This window comes from Phascolarctos cinereus, unplaced genomic scaffold, assembly GCF_003287225.1.
Source record: "Phascolarctos cinereus isolate Bilbo 61053 unplaced genomic scaffold, phaCin_HiC Scaffold_8;HRSCAF=390, whole genome shotgun sequence".
Taxonomy (NCBI): Eukaryota; Metazoa; Chordata; class Mammalia; order Diprotodontia; family Phascolarctidae; genus Phascolarctos; species Phascolarctos cinereus.
In genome coordinates this window covers 46,581,422-46,603,677 of record NW_027556291.1, presented here as the reverse complement: position 1 = coordinate 46,603,677, position 22,256 = coordinate 46,581,422, and the positions used below count along the sequence as shown (strand labels likewise).

The following is a 22,256-nucleotide window of genomic DNA, read 5'->3' as shown; positions in this document are numbered from 1 at the left end:
CCCCCTTCCCCCTCCCAGTGCCAGTTTGCCCTTCGGGTCCTAGTGCCAATGGGCGTGAAGTGCCACTTTGTCACCGAACCCACGCGATGGCGGGGCAGTTGGCCACGGGCAGGGTGGGACTGGGGCCACCAACGGTGCGGAAGCACCTTAATGAGCAGTGAATGGAATACTGAACAGCCGCTCCCCCCACCAATCAGGCCTCTACCCCTCCCCACTCCCTACTCCTAGGCCTCCTCCTTGTTTTGAAAATGATACCCAGGAATTTCACTTTCCAAAACACAAGGAAATCATCTCAATTCCTTTCTCCAGCTAAGCTCTCTCAACCTTGAGAAGTACCACAGTATTGCAGGAAATAGCACTGGATTTTAAATTAGAGGTCCCAGCTTGAATGTCCATCCCTCTTACCTACTAGCTGTATGACATTAGACAAGTCACTCCCCACCGTGCAATTTCTTTATCTGAAAAAGGGAGGGAGTTGGAAAGCATCGGGGTGCAGTGGAAAGAGCAACAAACTTAGAATTAGAGGCCTCTAATCAATCCCAATTCTTCCAATTACTGCTAGTGTGACCTTGACCAAGTCACTTGCCCAGTTTCCTCATCTTTAACATGAATAGATTAAACTGGATGACCTCAGAAATCCCTCCCAGTTCTACTTCTATGATCCTGTGACTAACTGGACTAGATGACCTTTTGGGTCCCTTTCAGGGCTAAATTCTATGACTTCCCACATCCTGTTCAAAAGATCCTACACTCTGCTTCCCATTCTCCAACCTGCCCTCCCCCTCCCCATATATATCTAAAGCTTTCTGAAAGAAACAAGGTAAGACTCTGGAGGAAAGAGTTCACAGGACAGTATGTGCATGACCACCATTGCCAAAACTAAGACTCCCAGCTAAGTTTTTCTGAGGGTGTCAGCTTAAGGGCAGGTAATCAAAATCACCATGCCTTCTGCCACTTGTATAGAGCATTGAACATCAAGGTAAATCCATCAAAGGAGAAGGAATAGGACAGTCTGAAAGCAGGTTCTTCAGCCGCCCTCCCCATACTATGAAGAATATCTGTGCTACCAATCCATGGTGGGGAAGGGAGTTGTGAAAAGAGTTCCACAGATTTGAAGGGGCTTAGAATGAGAGTACTGTGTACCATGTAATACAGTCTGGCAGATGTCTAACGTACTGATCAATGACAGTTACTTCTGTTTCGTTTCCTCCCCCTATTAGACTATAATCCCTATGAAGGGAAGGGGCACAGATCTGGGCACTTCATAAATGATTGTGTTGAGAAAATCTACAGTGCGCTTTGGTGGCTATATACAAGTTCAAGAATTATTTTGCTGATAGAGCTTAAAGGGAACTTAGAAACCATTTAGTCCAGTCCCCCAGTTTTACTGTAGAGGAAACTGAGGCTGAAAGAGAGGTGTCTTGTCTAAGATCAATCAAACCAGTAGCAAGTGGCAGGGCCATTACTTGAACGCAGGTCTCTCTGGTTTCTTCTGACTCCAAGTCCAGGGCTCTTACTGCTGAACCACACTGCCTATTTCTTCTTCTTCTTCTTCTTCTTCTTTTGGCTAGGCAATGGGGTTAAGTGACTTGCCCAGGGTCACACAGCTAGTAAGTGTTATATGTCTGAGGCCGAATTTGAACTCAGGTCCTCCTGTCTCCAGGGCCCGTGCTCTATCCACTGCGCCACCTAGCTGCCCCCTATTTCTTCTTTATAGTATTTTCTATACGTCCCCCAGCTGGGATCTCAAAGAGCCATATAAGGATAATTGCATCTGGTACCTTCATGAAAACTTTCACTCAAGAATTTCCAAAAGACAAAGAAAGTACTAGATAGTTCTGTCTTCTGGGAGAGGAGACTCAGGCCTGCATTACTGAAGAAGCTCAGCATTTATGAAGCAGAGTTTCCTGGGCTGTTTGTCCCCCAAGCCTGGAAAGCTCTCCACCCTCATCCCTGCTTCCTGGGCTCCCTGGCTTCCTTCAGGCCTCAGCCAGAGTCCCACCTTCTGCCAGAAGCCTTTCCCAGCCCTCCTGAAGCTCAGTGCCTTCCCTCTGAGATCACCCCAAATTTCTCCTGGCTATTTTCTCTTTGCATAGCCTTGTCTCCCCCATTAGACTGGGAGCTCCTTGAGACCAGGACTGTTTTTTTGCCTTTCTTTGTTATCTCGAGCACATAGCTCAGTGCCTGGCACATAGTAGGTGTTTAATAAATGCTAGATGATGACTAATATATGACGCCTCGTGGAACTCCTACAGATTATAATAATTTATTTATTCCTCATAACACTCTGTGATCAGTATTGTTTCAGGGTACAATTCTCACTTTGTAGTGGAGGGTACTAGTAACTCAACCTCATAAGACTCCAGCTTCCCTTACTTACATGGCTAGGCACAAGCCCTTCTCAACATTTGGAACACCTCCCCCCTACCATGAATTCCCTCCAAGTTTCTGGAGTCCAGTTTAAAAGCAACATCCTTTGTGAAGCCTACCCCAATCTCCCTGTCCTAAGGACCTTCCCCCTCAGACCTCCCACAACACTTTGTGACTTTCTTTCCACTTAACAATTATTATTGTGGATTATAGTTATTTGTGTTTCAAGAATTGCCAAAATTGAATAGGAAAAGATAAGGCTGCAAGTCCTTTGGGAAACTAAGCAATGCTCTCAAACATCCCAAACTCCTCTCTAATTTAAGAGTTCTCCAATGATGCTAGATGACTTTCATTGATGAAATACCTTAATCCCATAAGAATCAAAATTGCAGGTGACCCCAAAAGACAATGGTAAGTGTCATAGCATGGTCCAAAGGATGGTCTACATTTGAGAAGGTCCATAAAAGAAATTATCTACAGGGAAGACAAGGTAAGCAATTAAACCCAGTAAGTTTGTGCTCCATAAAACCAAGAACACCCACTACTTGTGAAAGGACTATCTGCGCAGGATTGCTGGGTAAACTGGGTGATGCTATGGATAGAGCAAGGGGCCTAGAGTCAGGACAAGCTTCAGTTCAAAGCTGGCTTCTAGCACTTACTAGGTGCATGATTTGGGGCAAGTCACTTATGTTTGCCCCAGTTCTGTAACTGTACGATGGGAATCAAACGAGTGTTTACTTCCCAAGGTCATTGTGAGAATCCAACGAGATCATATTTGTGAAGTACTTAGCACAATGCCTGGCACGTAGGCAGTATATATAAACACTAGTTATCATCATCATTATTATTGTTATTATTATTATTATACTGAAAAAAGTTTTTCATAATCTCTAACAGTATGATATCCAAAATACATAGGTGAACTTACACAAATATATAAGACCAAGAATCACTTCCCAATAGATAAGAGATCAAAAAATATGGAAAATTTTTCAAATGAAGCAAGACATGTTATCAACAACCATTTAAAAATGTTTCAAATCACAAATAATAAGAGATATACAAAATAAAACAACTTGGAGGTTTCATCTCATGCAAATCAAATTGGCAAAATGACTAAAGTAGTCAATGTTGGAGGGACTATAGGAAAACAAAAGGACTAAAACACTATTGATGGAGCGATGTAATTGGTCTTACTCTTGGGGAAAATCATTTGGACTTGAGAAAAGTTGATACCCTTTGATCTTTTGGTCCCACTACTGGACATCAGTCTCCAAAAAGGTCAAAGATGTCCTTTCAGTATATAGGTCCCTACCCAAAATATTCATAGTAGAACTTGTTTGTGGTAGCAAAAACTCTGAAAACAAAACAGCTGCCCATTAACTGGGGAAGAGTTGAACAAATTGTAGTTTGTGAATGTAATGATGTAGGGGTGGGGGAAACAACTGTGAGTCAGAGGATTTGGGTTCAAATTCTAGCTTTGCTATTTACTACCTGGGTGATCTTGGGCACTTGACAACTTCTGTGGACCTCAGTTTCCACCTCTGTAAAATGCAGGGGTTACATCAGATGGTCCCTATAATCCCAGGACATGGATCTATATTTATGTTGTGGCTAAGCTGCCTGGGCCATCACCAGTCCTCTTGACTTATGTCTTGCCACTTGACTTTGAAGACTCTGGAGGAGAGAATGAGGCTGATGACTTTACATAGCCCTGCCTCACTTAAATTTAATTCAGTGAATGAAGGATGAACAACAATCTGTGAGTAGTAGCCGCCCCCAGGACCCAACTGGCTTCTCCTTCTCCTTCTCTTTCTTCCTTTTGCTCATCCTCCTCCTGTCCCTTTGTCCACAAGGAGAGCTATACCCTTACACATGGGTGCTCTGTCCAAGGAATATAATTTTTGATGGATTATGATAGGGGCGGGGCCCAAGCCAAGATCTTCGCCCTTTGCCCCAAAGGGAATCTGACTCACAGGCCCCAGACCCTCATCTCCCTTGAAAGCCCTAGCTTACCTTTAGATCTTATTCAGATGCACCTTCAACCCTTGCCCTGAATAGAATCTGGCTCCTGTTTGTCTACAGGACCCAGAAAACCCTTAAGCCTTCAAATTTCCTAATCGGCTCCCTCTTGTCTATAGGCCCCAGAAAGGCCTTCCCTTTATCTCCTTTTGAAAGTCCTGGCCCCACCTTGATTTTGTGCAGATGCCTTTCAAACTTCTGCCTTCCTGTTCCCTCCATTATCTATTCCCATTGTCTATTCAATCTCCCTGACCTCCCCAATTAGAATTCTTACCTAGACCCTTTCCCAACCCCCTTCTCTGCCCACCCAAAGTTAGTTTAGTATTTAAGATTCACCTTGGCCCTCGTTCAGATGCTGAGAATCTCAGGCCCACAAGGCTGAGAACCTCTCATGCCCGCTCATCTTTACGGGCGTCACCTGGTCAGTGTGATTTATCACTAATAAACTTTTCCTCTGGCTGAAGAAGATTTGAGTTGAATTCATTCAGCAGGGCCCGGTACTGCGATCTTGGGGTCCCAGCACCCCAAAACCCCTAGACCTCTTCATATATGGTTCCCTGACCGGGAAACACTGCTAAACCTCAAACTCTTCTTCAGCCACGACTGGTAGGTCTCCCCCTCCCCAATTCCTTTGTTGTCTTGTGGCTGGGAGGGGGATTTCCAAGCAGCTAGCTCAGCTTGCCTTGGAAGGGTTTTCGGGCCTGATCTCTCAGGTCCCTGAAAGTCAGACACTACGAGGCTGTCTCAAACTCAGCCTGATGCTCCCAGGCTTTTCGGTCCAGTGCCTCTGCTTGAGCACTTGGACCTGGGTAATACCTTCCTTAGCATAGAGGATGGACTCCCTATCAGGAAGTGTAGGTCCAAACCTCTCCGTTCTCTCAGCGCTAGGGAATTGGGAAACTGTTGGATATTCTTTTTTCTTTTTTTTCCTTTCCCCTAAGCCCGCAATGGGTCAATCCTCTTCAATTCCCAAGAATTCACCTTTGGGCTGTCTTTTACAAAATTGGAAAAGTTTTAGCTTCTGTAAAGAACTTAAAAAGAAAAAGCTGGTGCATTTTTGCAACACCATTTGGCCTCAGTATCACCTGGAAAATTATGAGGCATGGCCCCTTTTTGGGACATTACAGGTAAAGACCCTCTCAGAGTTAGAAATATATTGTCGCAGAGAAAGAAAATGGGTGGAGATTTCTTACTTAATGGCTTTTGTTGTTGATTTCTAGAGACCCATTCTCAGAAAGGTTTGTAAGATGCTCATAGCTAGAGCCACCCCACTAGTGGAGAGTGGGGATCAAATAGACCTTTTGGATGATCCTCTTCTTATGCCTCCCAGGGTTCTGACAACCCCATCTATCCAACCTCCATCGGCACCACCTCCCCAGCACCTATCTCCACCCCATTCTCCTCCGGCCTCCCTGGCTGTTCCCCATTCCCCCCAGACCCCACCTTCTGCTCCCCATTCTCCCCAGACCTCTCCTTCTGCTCCCTATTCTCCCTTGACCCCCCTTGCATTTCCCCATTCTCCCCTACCCCTCCCTGTTTCCCATGCCCCCACCTACTTGCCCATCCCCCTTTCCCTTGGTTCTCCTTCCCTTTTGCTCTGGCTCCTGCATTTCCCCCCAAGCCCCTGCTCTAGAGGCTGCTCCTACTCAGGCCTTGAGCAAGGGTCTTGCCCCAGCCTCTACTTCCGAAGAGACCCCAGCTCAAGCTCCGGATGAGGTTCTCAACTCAGTGCCTCCTCCCCAAACCTCTACTTCGGATGGGACCCCTACTCAGGCTGCAGACGAGATGTCTTCTCCCCTGATCCCTCCCCCTCCTCCAGTGTCAGGTAATCTTTCCCCTTGTCAGCCGGATTCCTCAGCCTTGCCAGTTCAGCCGGCGCTTTCCAGTCCCTCACTCATGAGAAGTGGGACTTCCTATCTCCCTCCCTCGCAAGCCCCTGCTCCTGCAGGGCCTTCAGGGCTTTTTCCTTTAAGGGAAGTACCTGCCTCTCCTAATGGGACACTTAGGGTGCATGTTCCATTCTCCATTTCAGACCTCACCCAGATTAAGGAAAGGCTGGGTCGGTACTCCGAAGATCCCACTAAATTTACTGAGGGCTTCAGGGATGTGTCCCTACAATTCGAACTTTCTTGGGGTGATTTGCATGTCCTCTTCTCCACCTGTTGTACCCCTGAGGAGAGGAAGAGAATCTGGGAACAAGCCCAAAATTTTGGGGATCGTTTTGCTAGCAATGACCCCACAAAATACCCCCCAGGAACAGCTGCTGTTCCTGCTAGTGATCCGGGGTGGGATTATCAGAAGAGTGAGGATAGGGGAAAGAGGGACTACATGATAATTTGCCTGTTAGAAGGCCTGAAAACAGCATTTCAAAAGCAAGTAAACTTTGAAATGATTAAGGGAATTACTCAGGAAGAAAAGGAAAACCTGCCCTTTTCCAAGATAGGCTAGTAGAAGGCATTAAAAAGTATACGAATTTAGATCCTGACTCTACAGAAGGGGCAGCAATCCTTACTATGTATTTCATTAACCAATCTGCCCCAGATATTAGGAGGAAACTACAGAAATTGGCAATGGGACCCCAAACCTCAGGCCCAGTTATTGGAGATTGCCTTTGGAGTCTTTAACAACAGGACTAGTTGCAGCAGGAGAAAGAACGCAGGCAGAGGGCTAGAGACAAAGAACATGCCCGATTCCTGGCTGCTGCCATGGTCAGGAAAAGACCCAAGGGTGTTCCTGGCAACCTGGGCAGTGGGAAAACCTGCTTTCGATGCCACCATGAGGGTCACTGGTCCAAGGAGTGCCCCTCCAAGGCACCCCCTTGGAGGAAGCCCAGCCACTCGGGCAGGGGAAGCCACAGGGAGGCTCACTGGTCCAAGGAGGGCCCTCCAGGGCGCCCCCTTGGAGGAAGCCCGCAAGACAGACACCTCCAGGACCTTGCCCAAGATGTGACCAGGAGGGACATTGGAAGAAGGATTGTCCCCGAGGTAGGAGAAGTGGTAGAGCAGCCCCCCAGTACCCTGTCCTCCAGTCTTCTCAAGACTGGGGAGGACAAGGGAGCCTGGGTGCGGGCCACACTCCCACTTTCTCCATCTCTCTCACCAAGCCCTGGGCAGAAATCGAGGCTGAAGGTAAGGTTACCCACTTTATCATGGCTAAGTTCTTTGCTTTAACCAATTACTCTGGCCCTATTCGCTCCTTGACCCATCCGGTCATGGGCATTCCAGAGGTAACTGAGGGATGTCTCCAGACATACCCCTCCCCCTGCCTATTTGAGAATCTGTTGTTTAAACACTCCTCCTTATGCTCTCCTCTTGCCCTGCCCCCTCGTTGGGAAGGGACCTAATGGTGAAGTTGGGGAGCCAATTTTCTCTAGTTAAGGCTCCCATCTCTCTTTTCTCTCTGTGTGCCAGACCTCCCCACATTCCCCTGGAAGTGTGGGAGACAATTTGGGATACTTTTGCCACCCCAGCCATTGTTCACCTCCGAGACCCTAAAGTGTTTTCCTATCCCTGTATTTGTAGCCCCACCCAGCAGGTTTCTTTGTCCATTGCCTCAGGAGTGCTTAATTTCTTGGGAACTCAAGGCTATAGGGTCTCTTTGAACAAAGTTCAGATAGCATTCCAGTCTGTAAAGTTTCTGGGCCAGGAATTCCCTGTCCCAGCCACTAAGAAACAATTTCAAACTTTCTAGGCATGGATAGATTTTGTAGACTCTGGATCTCTGATAATAGTTTGATTGTTAAGCCCCTTTGACTGTCCTCTGGGCCCTGACTCACTCCCTCGAGAGTGGGGCCCAGACCAGGCTTTTGTGATTTTAAAATCTAAATTAACCTCCACACCCCTAACTCAGTCCTTAGGAGCCACTGGAAAGCCTGCATGCTTCCTGGCGGTGGCTGCTACAGTCATTCTAATTGAGGAAGCCTCTAAATTTGCATTTGCCTCCAAAGTGGAAATATTTCCCTAGTTAAACTGGGAAGCTCTTTAGAACACTCAGACCCACACGGTAACTCTCATTTCCACAAAGCCCCCTCCCCAATACGACTTTCTCCGAAGTTTATGCCACTCCATTTATGCTTGTCACTTCTCTCTGGGCTACTCTTTGTATATTTACACCTTGCTCCTCCACAGGGGAATATTCCCTTACTTGGGAGACAAGCTGCAAGGCCACTAGACAAGTTAACACCCCTGTGGAGGGAGGGCTTGAAAGAGTTTCTGCTAATATTTTGACCTGCACTGCCTGTGCAGACACCACTAGTGACAAGAATTTTGGGGAAGAGGTGAAACTAAGTGCCAACAGATGGCAAGACCCCAGAACTACTGTTTTGGTCACTCAATGTTTGACACCCTACAAAGACTTCAGGGTGTGCACCCTCAGATTTTTAGCACCTCCCTTCTCCATTTTCAATGCCAAACAGCCCACAGTCTCTAACTTAAAGGCAAAACATGGATTTTGGGGAAATGTCCTCTGGTCTCTTAAAAAGGGGGCACAGTATCTTTTGTCCTGGTATAACTTACAGCATGAACATATTCTCTTTAACATCAGAGACTATTCACCAGTTGGCAAATGTGACAGCTTATGGTCCCCGGAAATCCAGCAATCTCTGGATTCCTTAGCAAAAGTAATTCTAGACAACAGAATAGCCCTAAACTACTTGCTTGCCTCCAGTGGGGGTGTGTGCTTTAGCAAACACATTTTGTTGCATATACAACTCTGGACAGATAGAGTTCTGCACTGCTCATATTTTGGAGAAAGCTAGTTGGATGCAAGAAATTCACAATAACTTTAGTCCTCCAAAATCTTTTTCATGGGAGTCCTGGCTTCTTCCTATACTGGCCCCTATTCTCATTCCACTAATGATCATACTTCTCTTGTGTTTGTTTGGTCCATGTTTGCTAAATATTCTTGACAGATTCCTTTCTTCTAGGGTCGGAGCCATCAACTTCCAGATGACTGTATACCAACCCAAGGTCTCTAGTCCACTGAACCTGGCATCAGCTAGGTTTTGAAGTTTGACCCCTCGAACGGGAGCCAGAGAGGCAGGGACAGCTCTACACCCCTTGCCAGCAGGAAGCAGTTTCAGAAGCAGAGACCTTCGCCCCATTCACCAAAAGAATTTGGTTCCGATTTGTTTGAGGGGGAAATGATAGGGGCGGGGCCCAAGCCAAGATCTTCGCCCTTTGCCCCAAAGGGAATCTGACTCACAGGCCCCAGACCCTCATCTCCCTTGAAAGCCCTAGCTTACCTTTAGATCTTATTCAGATGCACCTTCAACCCTTGCCCTGAATAGAATCTGGCTCCTGTTTGTCTACAGGACCCAGAAAACCCTTAAACCTTCAAATTTCCTAATCGGCTCCCTCTTGTCTATAGGCCCCAGAAAGGCCTTCCCTTTATCTCCTTTTGAAAGTCCTGGCCCCACCTTGATTTTGTGCAGATGCCTTTCAAACTTCTGCCTTCCTGTTCCCTCCATTATCTATTCCCATTGTCTATTCAATCTCCCTGACCTCCCCAATTAGAATTCTTACCTAGACCCTTTTCCCAACCCCCTTCTCTGCCCACCCAAAGTTAGTTTAGTATTTAAGATTCACCTTGGCCCTCGTTCAGATGCTGAGAATCTCAGGCCCACAAGGCTGAGAACCTCTCATGCCCGCTCGTCTTTACGGGCGTCACCTGGTCAGTGTGATTTATCACTAATAAACTTTTCCTCTGGCTGAAGAAGATTTGAGTTGAATTCATTCAGCAGGGCCCGGTACTGCGATCTTGGGGTCCCAGCACCCCAAAACCCCTAGACCTCTTCAGATTATACTTTGCAAGGTATCTTGGGATTTGGGAGCTAGATTTTCTTCCCTATTTATTTATCCTATCATTATTTTTTTTTCAAAAGCTGGGATAATTAACTCTTTTGTCTTACATAATTTCATTTATGATTTCTTGAAACATAGCTCTGAAAAAAAAAGCTTTGTGAAGGCTCATTGTGTTTCAAATGGAGCTGCTTGACCAAGCCTTTAAACCCAAATCACTCTGTTTTTCACTGATTGTCCAATAATAGGTCCCAGGCCAAGCCTCTGTTGCCCATTGTTTGGGTTTTGATGACTCAGAATGAGTGCAAAGTAGCAACTGTTTTCTGTTCCTGCCAGAAACTCTGAGGGTCTTCCCCTCCCAGATCCACTCAAGGCAAACCTAAGCCATCTCTTGTCTCAATTCTTACCTAGCCCTTCCTCATTGAATGGGTGAATTGAACTCAGACAAACTGAGAACTGAGAAAGACTTTAACTTAAAAAGGCCAAGGTCTCCCCCTGCATTCTGGGCCATTGCCAGTCGTCCGTCCTGACCTATGTCTTGCCATTGGACCTTGATGATTCTGGAGGAGAGAGTGAGGCTGGTAAACTTTGCACAGCCCTGCCTCACTTAAGTCCAATTCACTTGCAAGTCAAGATATCATCCTCCTGATGTCTTTGGATCACCACCACCACCAACAACAACAGAGTTGACTAAGCTGCACTCCCCACCCTAACCCAAAAAGTTGACTACATGCGCCATGAACAATCAGGGTGGATCCTCTACAAAAAGAAGGTACTCAATAAACGTTTGCTGAACTGGCCTGCTATGACCATAAAGAAGCAATGAAAAAGGGGAAATGCATGCCCTTCTCCCCTAGTCTTCAGGAAAAATAGCCCCCCAGCCCCAGACACACATCCTCTGTGCTGCTAAAGAGGAGATCGGGTTCATATGAAGACTCAGGGGTCCCAGAGTAGAAGTGCCCCAACAGCACGTTGTGAGGCTCCATTCCCTACTGTACCTGCCTGTCTCTGGGCCACATTCCCCTTAAATTCTGTATACAGCTGCATGGGCAGTAAGGCTTATTATATTACCATCATTCAGTACTTGTGCCCAGCACTCAACTCAAATGACATAAAATTTAAATTGGCAAGCATGGAGCTGCACTTCCTTCTTCATAATCACATCCTTTGACACAATCATAAAATTCTATATTATATGTGTGCGCACATACATCTATTTCAGAGCCTTTGGCACACTTTCATCCCCTTCATCTCCAGAAATATTCATCCTTAGGGAGTTGATTTGAGCTTTGGAAAGAGCCCAGAGTCTGGTGACTAAGGTGGGGGAACAAGTTGGGGAAGTTCCAGCCCAGCCGAAAAATGAGGTGTGACTCTAACGTCACTGGACTGGTTTTCTTCGGGACTGGTGACTCGGCTCTGAAGGCAAGTGCCCAAGAGGAGGCCTTCCAGGGAGGTAGAGAACTACCAAAGCTAAGTAGTGACGGATCACTGATACAATATGGTCACTGTTTTGACTTAAAGTGCTTTTTTTTTTTACAAGTGCAACTCTGACTAACATGAAAGGATACACAAGGAAAAGCTTGATGCCAAGCACAGGAAGAAGGAAAGTGACAAAGTGTTACCAGAAAATCTACTGTGATGTCAAATGAAGGGTATCTTTTGTTTTTGAAAGTGGTCTGCTACAGTCTGGCCACTGGCAGCATCATAGGAATCCAAGTAACAAAGAATGAATTTGGATCCAGCTTCTCTGACTATCCTCCTTGCCCTACTCCTCACTGCTCATCTCCTCACTTCTGGAATCATTCAAAGACCCTCTTGAGTTACTCATTACCTCTAGGGATCAGTTGGTAGGCTGACCACCAGGGGAGGCCCCCTGCCCAAGGGCTAACATGCAGGTCATAGCTGGGCTCCCTTTATCCCTGCGGCTTTCTTCCCCAGACTGTATTACCTATGTATGGTTCTGGCTGGCCATATCCAACGCAACATACAAACTCTATGGTAGGCAGTAGGCCATGGTGTGGGGATCAGAGAACCTCACTTGATTCCTAGATCTTCAAGTTATTTAACTGTGTGATCTTCAGCAAGTCAGGCATCTCCTTTTGGGACCCTGGTCCCTTAATCTGTAAAATAAGGGGTTTGGACTAGATTTCCCTCTGAGCTCTTGATTCAATGTGAAAACTTTGATGAAAATGAACTAAGCAAAGCTAAAAAGCAATACACTTAGTGATGACTACAATGTAAATGGAAAGAACAGACACCCCAAGGGGTACCCAGGAGACACAGTAGGTAGAGCACAGGCCCTGGAGTCAGGAGGACCCGAGTTCAAATCTAGCCTCAGACACATAACATTCACTAGCTGTGTGACTCTGGGCAAGTCACTTAACCCCAATTGCCTCACTTTAAAAAAGAAGAAGAAGAAGAAGAAATGTGAAAAGACAGCTACCCCCTCCCCCATTCCTTTACCGAGACGGTGGATCCAAGAGTATGAAACACAGCATATAATATCAGATTTTTTCAGCATGTTGATCAATTTTGCTGAAATTTTTTCTTCTTCCTATTTTTCTATTTTAAAAAACTGTGTTGTTATAAGGGTTGCCTCTCTGGGAGGGGGAGGGGAAAAGCGAAAGGAGAAAAATAGATGATGTTAAAACAAAATATAAAAAAAATCCATTTTTAAAAAAGGAAACTTTAACAATATATCAATGCTACACAAGAACAAGGGATTATCATTACTTTCTCTCTCTCCCTCTTCTTTTCTCTCTTCTATCTCCTTTCTCTCTCCATCTCCATCTTTCTCTTGTCTGTCTCTTTTCTGCATCTGTCTCTCTCTCTGTCTCTCTCTTCTCACAGATGACCAAGAGGCATTCTTAAGCACATCTGTGTCTCTCATCCTCTTCTTTTCTCTCTCCTCTCTCTCCTTCTTTCTCTCTCCATCTCCATCTTTCTCTTCTCTGTCTCTTTTCTGCATCTGTCTCTCTCTGTCTCTGTCTCTCTCTTCTCACGGATGACCAAGAGGCATTCTTAAGCACATCTGTGTCTCTCACCCTCTCTGCCAGCTACCTTGTTTTCTCTGAGACATGGATCACTATGCCTAACACTGCCTCTGGAGTTGTTCTCTCCCATTCTTTGTCCTTTGACAATTCAGTTCAAATCAAAGGAATGTTTCTCAACTAGTGGCAAGTCCTGGGGTCAAGACTATCACAGGAGGGGCAGCTAGGTGGTGCAATGGATAGAGCACAGGCTCTGGTGTCAGGAGGACCTGAGTTCAAATCTGATCTCAGACACATACACTTACTAGCTGTGTGACCCTGGGCAAGTCACTTAACCCCATTGCCTAACTGCCCCCCCCAAAAAAAGGACTATCATGGAGGCAAAGGGCTAGAAGTGGCAGTGAGAAACAAGCATGGACCCACTCCTTCCTTTTGGCCTGGGTTGTCACAGGGAATGGGAAGAATAGCCTTCAATGTCTTGAGGTACAAGGTGCCCTTAGTAGAAATCCAGGTTTGGTTAGTGTATGGAGATAAGAAGCATGGAATTTGGTGGGAAAAGGAAGAGGAAGAGGAGGAGGAAGAGGAGGAGGAGGAGGAAGAGGAGGAGGAGGAGGAAGAGGAGGAGGAGGAGGAGGAGGAGAAGGGAATGTCAGGGGCTTGTACCCAAGGTGGTGAGCCAGGAAGACAGGCAGAAGTGACCCTTGGGCCATAGGGAAGAAGGATTGCTCAGTCAGCAGAACTTGCAGAGTATCACCAGATCACAGAATTTGAGAGCTGGAAGGCATCTCGGAGATCATCTAATTCCTCCATATGGGAAAAGAAGTCCCACTCCACCTCACTCCACAAATGGTCATTCAGCCTCTGATTGAAAACCTCCAGTGACAGAGAACCCACTACCTCCTGAGGCAACCCATTCATGTTTTTTTTGCGGGGGGGGGAGAGAGATCAGGGCCTGATTTCACTGTCACAGAGTCCTTGGCCTCTCACAACGTCCAGCCGCTGTTCCTGGTTCTGCTCTCTGGGGCCAAACAGAAAACATTGACTCCCTCTTCCATACTTGAACACAGCTCTCATGTACAGCCTCAGTCTTCTCTTTGTCCAAGCTAGAATTCCGAGTTCCTTTGATTGCTCCTCATGGAACCATCCTGGCTGCCCTTTGGTGTCCTTCCTAAACTGTGATGCCCAGAACTAAGCATAGATGAGGTCTAACCAGAGAGACTACAGTATCACCTCCTTATTCCTGGAAGCTGTGCCTCCAGTGAAGGTAGCCCAAGATCACAGGAGCATGTTCAGCCTCCACATCATCCCGCTGACCCATTTTGAGCTTGCTGTCCATTAAAATCTCCAGATCTTTTCCAAAGTGCTGTCTCACCACATCTGTGTCCCACCCCCCCTTTTATACCTGTGACGTTGATTTTTTGAACCCATGTTTATCCCTGTTGAATTTCATCTTAGTCTATTCAGTCCAATGCCCTAGTCGGTCAGAATCTTCGGGGATCCTGATTCCATCGCCAGGTATATGAGCTCTCACTTCCAGCTTTGTATTAATCAGCATGCCACCTGTGCCTATATCCAAGTTCCGGATAAAGATGTCAAATAGCACATGGTCCATGCACAGACCCCTGGGGCACGACACAGGAGACTCCTGCCAAGCTGACACTGATGCATTAATGCTTTGAATCTGGCCACTCAAGCAGGGCCAAATCTATCTCACAGTGTCACCCTTTAGCCCACATCTCTCCATCTCTTCTACAAGTATATCCACATTCCTGTACCAGTTCATTGAAGAAGGACTGGGAATCCGGAGATTTTCACAAAAGATGCAGACAATACAGGGATGTTTAAAGCAGCAGGCCTTTATTAAACATGTTCCAATTCCCACAAAGGAAGGTTTAACCTAACAGGAGACATTTGGGGGTGGGAAGGCAGGTACAAGAAGGGAAAGCTATGGGCTGGGCCATCACGGACCTCAAGCACAATGGCCTTTAAGCCACAGTGGTAGAAAGAAGGGGTCAACCGATAACGGCCCTGCCTTCAGGTAATAGAGTAGCTCGGACAGCTCTCCATCACTCCTCCATGTCAAAACAGGGTCCAACTAGGGTCAAGGCGTCTCCAAAACAGAGCAGCTCAATAACATGGGCAGGGGCTCACTTGGGGGGCAGATCGGTTTCCCATCTCTGTTTTTCTGAGCAGACAGATTGGTCAATATGGTCCCCAGCTCCATAAGCACAAGGAATTATAGGTGCAGACTCCAGAGAAGGGCAGAGTGGGAGTAAGTAGCAGGAAGAAGGAGGCTCTCTGGGGGAGGGAGGAGGAAGTGAAGGAAAAAAGGTCACATAATTTTAATATCGATTTAAAAGGAATAGGGGCAGCTAGGTGGGGCAGTGGATAGAGCACCCTCCCTGAAGTCAGGAGGACCTGAGTTCAAATTCGGCCTCAGACCAAACACTTGACACTTACTAGCTGTGTGACCCTGGGCCTTAATTGGGGACACTTAGCCCCAATTGCCTAAAAAAATTAAAATAAAAGGAATAGCAGGTTATACATAATAGATTTGCAGTTTTATGTGCAATCATCTTTTCTATTCTACTATGTTATGGAAATGCTTGTTTTATTTCTTAAATTCAGAATAAAATAAATTAGCAAAAAAAACCCCAACCCCAAACAACCAAAAAATGGGGCAAGGCCTAGAGCAAGGACTGCTGGTGACGAAAAAGCTAAGTCCCCAAACCAGAGAGGTCTGGGAGATCGCCACAGCCCTAAGGACAGGAGTGAGGAGGGAGAAGAGCACAAGCTGGTTTCCTACTCTAGAAGTATCAGGTTTATGGGGCAGTTAAGTAGACAGAGCACTAGCCCTGGAGTCGGGAAGACCTGAGATCAAATCTGACCTCAGACACTTACTAGCTGTGTGACTCTGAACAAGTCACTTAACCCCCATTGCCTCCAGGGGAATAAAATTTAAAAAAAAAAAAAGGATCAGGTTTGTGCCCCACTATAGAGGGCTTACATCATTCTATAAGAAGTGGTCAGATTGCAGGCCATCTAGGGGAGGGAGGGGGAGAAAAATTTAAAACTCAAAAGCTTACGGAAGTGATTGTTGATAATTCAAAATAAATTAATAAAAAAATTCAAAAAAAAAAAAAAAGAAGACATGGTCAGCTACCACCCTACTGCCTCCAGCTCCAAAGTTGCCATTGGACTGATTATTATAATGAAGACTTTAGCTTCATATAGCACTTTTCCTCACAACCACTAGGTAATAATAACAGCAATAATGACAATAATCACTGGCATTTCTATAGCCCCTTAAAATTTGCTAAGTTGTGACCATAACATTGGGTATTTGTAGGTGCTCAATACATACTTGTAGACTGATTACATTGACAAATTCTTAAGTAATAGCTTCACATCGAACATAAAGACCTTCATCCTAGTGCTTTGCTTCAAAATCATTTAGTGAGTTGGTGCCATGATATAACCAGGTATAGTGGAAAGAGAATGGGGTGGGGGGCAAAATGAGTATTTATATAGCACCTACTATTTGTTAGGCACTGTGCTCAGTATTTTTTATAAATATTATCTCATTTGATTCTCACAACAACCTCCAAGGTAGGTGCTATCATGATCCCCATTTTACAGTTGAGAAAACTGAAAGCAAAGAGAGGTGAAGTGATTGCCCAGGGTCATGCAACTAGTAAGAATCTGAGGCCACATTTGAACTCAGGTCTTCCTGAATTTAGGCCCAGTGCTCTATGCACTGAGCCACCAGCTGCCTTCAGGAGGACTTGAACAATGTGGATCATAACACCCCCTTCCCAACTCCAGTCTCCCGCAACCCATGGACATTGTTCATCAGGCCCTCTTGGAGATGACATATTCCATTGGCAAGCTACAATAATGAGGCCAAACGACAGTCCTTCTCAGAGTGGAATAGTTTTGTTTTGGGTTTTTTGTTTTGATAATTCATTTCCCAATGGATCATCTTTTCAAACCATCTGAGGTTGCATTTCCAACCAGAATTTGCCATCCAAATGTTAGCAGTGATCAAGACATTTGTCTTGATATCCTACAGTCACAGTGGTATCTAGCACTGGATTTCAGAAGTACTTTTGTCCATCTGTCGTCTGTGGTGTGATCACAATCCAGACGATCTTTCAGTGCCTGACGTCACACAGATCTACAAACCAAACAGAGAAAAGTACAGCAGTCTAGCTCAGAAATGGACCAAGAAGTATGCTATGGAGCTAGCAAAATTATGGGATACTGTCTACAAAGAGAAGGAGGAACTCTGAAAGAGAATCCTTTGGTATTTCCATGTGACCATCCAGGTCCCACCTTCCCCTGCTTCAGTGCTTCTATGTTGTACATGCTTGGAACGATAAAATAAAAATATTGTATTTCCTGGACCAACATTGACTCCTAGCAAAGAAGCATGTGTGTGTGTATGTGGTGTGTGTGTATGTGTGTGTATGAAGCCAGTCCTTCAATCCTTTAGCCATTTGGCCATCATCCACCAGGATTGAAGCCTTCAGTTTAATTTGGTTTTTTTGTTTGTTTGTTTGTTTGTTTTTAGGCAATTGGGGTTAAGTGACTTGCCCAGGGTCACACAGATAGTGTCAAGTGTTTGGTCTGAGGCCAGATTTGAACTCAGGTCCTCCTGATCTCAGGGCCGGTGCTCTATCCACTGTGCCACCTAGCTGCCCCCTTCAATTTAATTTGGCTCAACATTGGTAACCAGGAGGATTTGAAGTCTGGTGTCCTGGTTGTCCCTCCCATAAAAAACGCCATGCCTTTTCACTGGCTACCCCCCATGTCTGGAATTCTCTCCCTCCTCACCTCCATCTCCTGGCCTCCTTCATGTCTCAGCTAAAATCTCATCTTCTCCGATCACCATTAATTCTACTGCCTTCCCCTTGAGATGATTTACAATTTATTCTCTATATAGCTTGTTCTTACCTGGTTGTTTGCATGTCTGGTTTTTTTTGCATTTACTTGTATCCCCAGTGTGTGGTTCAACGCCCTGCACATATTAGGCACTTAAATGCTTATTGACTTAATTGGAGAAGACCCAGGTTCGAGTCTGAGCTCTGCTAATTACTTCCTGTGGGACCTTGGACAAGTCATTTCTCTGGGCCTATTACCTAAAATGAGGGGCTCTTTACAGGGGTAAAATCAAGGGTTCTTTATGGGGGAGTATAAAATCAGGGGTTCTATATATTTTTGTGTGTCATGAACCTCCTGGGCAATCTGAAGACTACAGACCCCTCCTCAGAACTATGTTTTAAATACATAAAACATGTAGAATTGCAATTACTTTGGAATACAGCTATTCCATTATTTTTTTCAAATTACCATGGACTCCAGGTTAAGAATCTCGTGGCACTCTAGGGTCCCTAAGGTTCCTTGCAATTCTATGTCCCTCGATCACCCAACCCTACCCCGGTGCCTCCCCCCATAGTCTGGTTGGGTCCTTCACCTCTCTCCCAGCCGGACTGTTCAATACCCCTTTCTATTCATCCACTTCAGACTGGAACACTTCTTGAAAACAACACTTCATGTTAGCAAGCCTTCACACGATTAAGAAACGCAGTGTTTCCCTTCCATCAATCACACAATGCAGAGCCTTGGGAAGCTTGGTCCTCCATGAAGCGGTTCCTAAATTGGGAGAGTGAACAAACGACCGCTGATCCCACCCTATGTAAACACGCCCTGGTCTTCACCAAACTGCACCTCCCTCTCCACTTGGCAGCAGAGCAAATACTTACTTATTCAATCACTGGGCCTGTTCACTGTTTACTTAGTTCTCTGTACCGCCTTTCTCACTCTGCCAGTGTTATTGCTGTCTTTTCTTCAGTTCTAAATAGATTAGTCTACCCTTCAGGCTTTGGACAAATACCTGGTGCCCCGCCTACTGGGGTAATGGAGTTTGGGGGAAAGCAAAGATGCCTTAGCAATCACTTTCCTATGGCCCTGCCCAAAGAGGCAATCACAGCTGGAAAAGGCCAAGTAAATGAATTAATTAAGCCAACACAACCACCTAAGGTCAATTTGCTAGGAAGCAGGGCAAATCTGCTGGAACATCATGTACTGTATAAAATTACAGCATCTGTCTCTCAACCCTCTACCTAGCTCTAAATAGGCACAGCTTTAATGTAGCTCTTATGTTTCAAAAATTACAGGTGAAGAATACACTAGCAATCTGCTTGACTCCAAATATGAACCCAAATACATCCCAAATATGAAACAAATATTCAAGTAAAGGGAAATCCATTTCTCTAGCGATATTGCTTTCTGGCTGATATGATTTATTCTAAATTGTATTGAGATAGAGGAGGAAAAATTGTTTTAACCCACAGTACCTACATTGCTCATGAAAATATCCATTTTCAGGAGAACATTAAGCACAGAAAACGCTAGATACAGAAGGGACCTTAGAACTCACCCAATCCAACCTCCATTTTACAGCAGAGGAAACTGGAATCCAGAAGGGGATTTGTTCTTTAATGTCTTCATTGTTGTAAAAGATGGGGGCAGCTAGGTGATGCAGTGGATAGAGCACTGGTCAGGTCGGGAAAGACCTGAATTCAAATCCAACCTCAGATACTTACTAGCTATATGACCCTGTGTGACCCCAATTGCCTCAAACAAAGAAGATGTCATGAGCAATAACTTTATGATGAGAAGCTAGAAAGCTGTTCAAGTCCCATCTCTGACACGTAGGCTGTGTGACCCTGGGCAAGTAAGTCACTTAGATTTCTTGGTGTTACAGGGAAGTCTAACACCACAAGTTGCAGAATAGTTGCCTGTCTTCATTGGAAGAGACAATTTTCTCACTAGGGGTCCCAATACTGATGAAATATCTAATTATAACAACCTTTGTTTTATGATGGAATAGATTATTGCAACTGACCTCAAAAAATACAAAGGGAAGGGGAGGCATGTAGGGGTTCCCCAGACACACAAAAAATAAATAGAGTCAGTCAAGAGGCATTTAAGTGATTTCTTTCTGCCAGATGCTATATTAAGTACAGGGATACAAAGAAAAGCAAAACAGGGTCTCTCTGCCCTCAAGGAGTTCACATTCCAATGAGAGAGGAGGAGAAATAGCATGTAAAATAATTGTTGTTGTTAAGCCATTTTTCAGTTGTGTCCAACTCTTTATGACCCCATTTGGGGGTTTCTTTGACAGTAATAGTGGAGTGGTTTGCCATTTCCTTCTCCCACTCATTTTACAGATGAGGAAACTGAGGCAAACAGGGTGAAGTGACTTGCCCAGGGTCACACAGCTAGTAAGTGTGTGAGGCCAGATTTGAACTCAGGAAGATGAGTCTTCCTGACTCCAAGGCAGGTAATCTATCCCCTGCAGGGCCACCTAGCTGCCATTGTGAAAAAACTAGGCACATACAAGATCTATACAGAATTGATGGAAGATACTCAGAGGGAGGACACTTGCAGTGAAGGGGAATGTAAAAATGTCCTGCAGAAGGCAGGATTTGAGCTGAGTCTTGAAGGGGTCCAGGAGGAAGAAGTGAGGAGGGAGAGCATTCTGGGTATAGGGGACAGCCAGGAGAAAATGCCAGAGTCAGGAGATCGAAGTCCTGTGTAAGGAACAGTAAGGAGGCCAGTGGCACTGGATTGAAGAGTATGTGTGTTGTTGTGGCTGCTCTTGTTGGTCCTTCATTCTCCAGGAGGACCAATGACATCAGGAGGGTGATGTCTCCACTTGCAAGTGAATTGGATTTAAGTGAGGCAGGGCTGTGCAAAGTCACCAGCCTCACTCTCTCCTCCAGAATCATCAAGGTCCAACGGCAAGACATAGGTCAGGAGGACGACTGGCAATGGCCCAGGATGCAGGGGGAGACCTTAGCCTTTTTAAGGTAAGGTCTTTCCCAGGTCTCAGTTTGTCTGAGTTCAATTCACCCATTCAATGAGGAAGGGCTAGGTAAGAATTGAGACAACGGATGGCTTAGTTTGCCTTGAGTGGATCTGGGAGGGGAAGACCTTCAGAGTTTCTGGCAGGAACAGAAAACAGTTGCTACTTTGCACTCATTCTGAGCCATCAAAACCCAAACAATGGGCAACAGAGGCTTGGCCTGGGACCTATTATTGGACAATCAGTGAAAGCTAGAGTCATTTAAAGGCTTGGTCAAGGAGCTCCATTTGAAACACCATGAGCTTTTTTTTTTTTTAGGCAATTGGGGTTAAGTGACTTGCCCAGGGTCACGCAGCTAGTAAATGTCAAGTGTTTGGTCTGAGGCTGGATTTGAACTCAGGTCCTCCTGACTTCGGGGCCAGTGCTCTATCCACTGCCCCACCTAGCTGGCCCACCATGAGCTTTTTTAAAGCCTGTTTTTGCAGAGCTAGGTTTCAAGAAATCATAAATGGAAACAGTACAGGAAAAAAGTAAATTGTCCTAGCTTTTTGAAAAAAATATATAAAATTTAAAAAAAAATCTAAGTACTCAAACCCCAAAATATTTTATAAAATATAAGTGACCAAAACTTATATTCCTTTGGACAGAGCACCCATGTAAAGGTATAACACCCCAAGTGCAGAGAGGTACCACATGTGGCCAGGGAAGAAGAAGGAGAAGGAGGAGGAGGAGGAAGAAGAGAAGAAAGAGAAAGAGGAGGAAGGAGAAAGGAGAAGGAGAAATAGCAGTCTTTTCCAACTCAAATTGTGGAAGGAAGTAGAGTAAAGCGTAAGAAACCTGGAGAGGCAAGAAGGAGACAAGTTGTGTAGGACTTCAAATGCCACACCAAGAATTTCATATTTGATCCTGGAGGTACTAGGGGGCCACTGGAGTTTATTGAGTTGGGGGGGTGGAGATTTGGCCAGACCTGAGCTTTGGAGATCACTTTGGCAGCTGAAGACAGACTGAAGTGGAAAGAGCCCTGAATTAGGGAAGCCAACCAGAAGGCATGAGGTGATGAAGACCTACACCCAAGTGATGGCTTCTCACCAAGGGGAAAGAAAGGAATGTACATGAGAAATGTTATGGGGGGCAGCTAGGTGGCGCAGTGGCTAGAGCACTGGTCCTGGACTCAGGAGGACCTGAGTTCAAATCTGACCTCAG

The 22,256-nt window shown here is 45.5% G+C and overlaps 1 pseudogene; it reads left to right on the top strand.

Moving 5' to 3' along the window:
* Window positions 1-86: 86 nt before the first annotated feature.
* On the top strand, window positions 87-17,472 carry LOC110196549 (ubiquitin-conjugating enzyme E2 D2 pseudogene; annotated as a pseudogene).
* The last annotated feature ends 4,784 nt before the right edge of the window (window positions 17,473-22,256 follow it).